This window comes from Echinops telfairi, unplaced genomic scaffold, assembly GCF_000313985.2.
Source record: "Echinops telfairi isolate 266 unplaced genomic scaffold, ASM31398v2 ScPeMD7_443;HRSCAF=831, whole genome shotgun sequence".
In the NCBI taxonomy this organism is placed as follows: Eukaryota; Metazoa; Chordata; class Mammalia; order Afrosoricida; family Tenrecidae; genus Echinops; species Echinops telfairi.
This window is the reverse complement of record NW_022104341.1, coordinates 35547253-35550618: the sequence shown is the minus strand read 5'-3', so window position 1 is coordinate 35550618 and position 3366 is coordinate 35547253. Positions and strand designations below refer to the sequence as shown.

Genomic DNA, 3366 nt, shown 5'->3' with positions numbered 1-3366 from the left:
AAGAAAACCAAATCCTCACAATTGTACCAACAGACAACATTGTGATAAACAGAAGATTGGAGTTGTCAAGGATTTCATCTTGCTTGGATCCACAATCAATACTGTTGGACGCTGCAGTCAAGAAATCAAATGAAATATTGCGTTGGCTAAATCTGTTGCGCAAGACCTCTAAAAGCATGGAAAAGGAAGGATGTCACTTTGAGGACTAAGGTGCACCTGACCCAAGCCATGGTGTTTTCAATCCCCTCTGATGCATGTGAAAGTTGGGCATTGACTGAGGAAGGCTGAAGAAGAATGGATGGACTTTAATTATGATGCTGCTGAAGAATATTGAAAACACCAGGAATTGCCAAAAGAACAAGCAAATTTGTCTTGGAAGAACTACAGTCAGAATGCTCCTTAGAGGCAAAGATGACAAAGGTTCGTCTCGTGTATTCTGTAATCTGCATTTGTGTGAATTCCAATCATGGTCCTATTTCTTATTCCATTGTCTTGCCTATGATAGTGACAGAATTGATCAGTTACCATGCACACTTTTGAATTATTTCATTTGTATTCTTTCAGCTATGAATCAACCAAGTATTCATGAATCCCTTGGATGCAGTTATGGCTTTATGATGGTGGTCCCCCTCGTCAGATGATTTGTAGTGTCTTTGCCCTGTTGGAGACTTAATAAAGGAGTCTCTATAATATATTTTAGAATTTCGGGTCCTTTCCCCCTAGAACAGTGTACAGAATCAATTTAGACCAATTACAGCAGCAAATGCATTCCTTTATTAAATTCTACCCGTTTACAAATTAGGGAGCGTCAATATGTTTTTAAAGCCAGTGTTCTGAGAACTGAGATTCACTGTATGAACCCCATGGGACCCATAATCACAGATAAAATGAGCCCTGGAGTTACTCAGGGTTTCATCTTCATCCCCTGAGCCCAGGCTTCCAGCTTCGGCCAAACTCCATCCAAAATGATGCTGGCAAGAGAAAAAACAACGCCCTACCGAGCCTGACACCCTTTCCTCCACGTCAGATTCTAGAGCAGGACCCCGAACTCGCCGCTCGGGCATTTCTATCTGGTGATCTTCACATCGCTCTTGACTCCTGGCTCCCAGATAGGACACCTCAGGAGGATTCTCTTTCGGGTACGTTTGGAGGGAGCCCTGAACGGCGCCTGTCAGAAGTAGCGTCAGGCAGGGACACTGACTTCAATATCATTTACTGGCAACGGCTCTAAACCGCCAGTCGGAGGCTGGGCCAGTCTCGTTTCCACCTCAGGTGATGTCATATCGTAGCAACCAATCGCAAGCCAGAGATGAAAGACGTTGCTAGGCAGCGGACTTTGTATTGGTTAGGGTGCTCTGTCAATCAAGAAAGGCGTGGCATCTTTTCTTTTAGCAACGGATGCGTCCTAGCAACGGCCTACCCTTTTGCTGTGGTTTCGTGCCTTCGGGACTGGTTTTTTCGGTGACGGAGGGAACTCTCCTCGGTGTACTGCAGACTTTGGCGGTAGCAAGGTCTCAGGTAAGGGAAGACCTACGTGGGCGGGCAGGGAGGGGGTAATTGTACTCACCGTCAAGGCCGTTGGAATACTCACTGTGCTAGCTTTGTGTTAGGCACCCTGAAGAAGATCACAACCCCCCCCCTCGCCCCCCAACAGAAGAAAAGACTCTGCTTTCGAAGAGCTTCTAGCCTAGTCAAAAAGACAAAAGTAACAACGAGAGAGGCATTAGCCACATTCGAATCATGTTTTGAGACCGGCGTCACAGACGGTATGCCTCCACTGTCTAGCCTTGCCTGCTAACTGATGAGTCGCTATGAAGACAGGGGCTCCTGGTTGAGGATTCACTGAAGAAGAACTGTGGGCTGAAGCAGTCAGGGACTTGAGGGCCGTTGAGAAAGGCCGTTCAGTAGATGGATTACAAGGAGCTACATGTGACCTCCTCCCTGGGGGACGGACAACAAAAAAGTGGGTGAAGGCGAAGGGAGACATCGGAAAGGGCAAGATATGACAAAATAGTAATTTATAAATTAGCAAGGGTTTATGAAGGAGGGGGAAGCGAGGAGGGAGGGGAAAAAATGAGGAGCTGATGCCAGGGGCTTAAGTGGAGAGCAAATGTTTTGAGAATGATGAGGGCAATGAATGTACAAATGTGCTTTACACAATTGATGTATGTATGGATTGTGATAAGAGTTGTATGAGCCCCTAATAAAACGATTAAAATTAAAAAAAAAAAGAGTGAGGAAAAACCTTACTAAACGTTAGCGCCTGGAGAGCAAGGACTATCTTACTTTCCAGTGACTAATCTCCCCAGTTGTTGCTCTTAACTGCTACTTACCCCCGCCCAAAAGGTATAAAATTCTAAAGGAATCCACAGCAGCCTTTCGCGGCAGCTCTGCGTTTGAGGGCCTCGGTCTTTGCAAATGCTCACTCACTGCCATCCAGTCAATGCTGACTCATAGTGAGCCCCTGCCCTGTAGGTTTCCGAGACTAACTGTTTATGGTCCCATGGAGCTGCTGGTGGTCTCGAACTGCCCACCATGTGGATCACAGCCCAACACGTAACCACGCCACCACCAGGGCTCCAATTAACTAGGCCTAATTAACTATACCGTACCACAAGGTGGTTAGAAAGTGTCAGTGACCAAATCGAGAGAAGGTCATGTTAGAGTTCAGAGTGGAAGGATGAGTACGATTTAAACAAGCAGGAAAACGTACCAAGGTGTGGAAAGGAAGGGATGAGAAAGGAGGAGGATTTTCCAGGGAGGAGAGTGGACTGTGAATAGATGGTGAGCCTATGTAGATGGTACTCCAGGAGTACAACTGGCATGGGCAGGGGTGGGAAGAAACACATTCTGACAGGTGTTGAAGGTCAAAGTTACGAGTTTGACAGGAGTTCGATGACTCTCCAGTTTTGCGTGTTAAATCCATGACTGGTATAAACAGTTAATGTCTTCCCTACTGACTGAAGGGTTGACCGTTTGAGTCCACTCAGAAGTCAGCTGGAAGAAAGCCCAGGAGATTGACATGTGAAAAAAAACCGCCCGTGGAAACGTGATGGAGAAGAGGTCTATTCTGACACACCTGGGGTCGCCACAAGTTGCCTCCACTGGACCTGAGGTCTGTGGGCACTTGGGCAAGCTGGCCTGTTAGTGCTCCTAAAAACACAGCGTCCCCGACCCAGCCCACAGCTGCACAGTCGGGGTTGGAAATTTGCTCGCTCTCTCTCTCTGTGCTTCAGTTTGTTAATCTATTAACTGAAGGTAATTAGATAGAGAACTTACTTCATGAAATTTGGAAAAGATGGCAGTAACTGAAAAAAGTAAAACAAGAGACTTTGTATTGAGTAAAGTACCCCAAAGCCACTGACC

The 3366-nt window shown here is 46.4% G+C and overlaps 1 protein-coding gene across 4 annotated transcripts in view; it reads left to right on the top strand.

Moving 5' to 3' along the window:
- Positions 1-1429: 1429 nt before the first annotated feature.
- The window catches only part of DNAI3 (dynein axonemal intermediate chain 3), a 75324-nt gene continuing 73387 nt past the window's right edge, over positions 1430-3366 (top strand). For all 4 annotated transcript variants that reach the window (XM_045292208.1, XM_045292209.1, XM_045292207.1 and 1 more), the window contains exon 1: positions 1430-1518. The gene's annotated coding sequence lies outside the window, so the exon portion shown is untranslated. The remainder of the gene's footprint in view (positions 1519-3366) is intronic.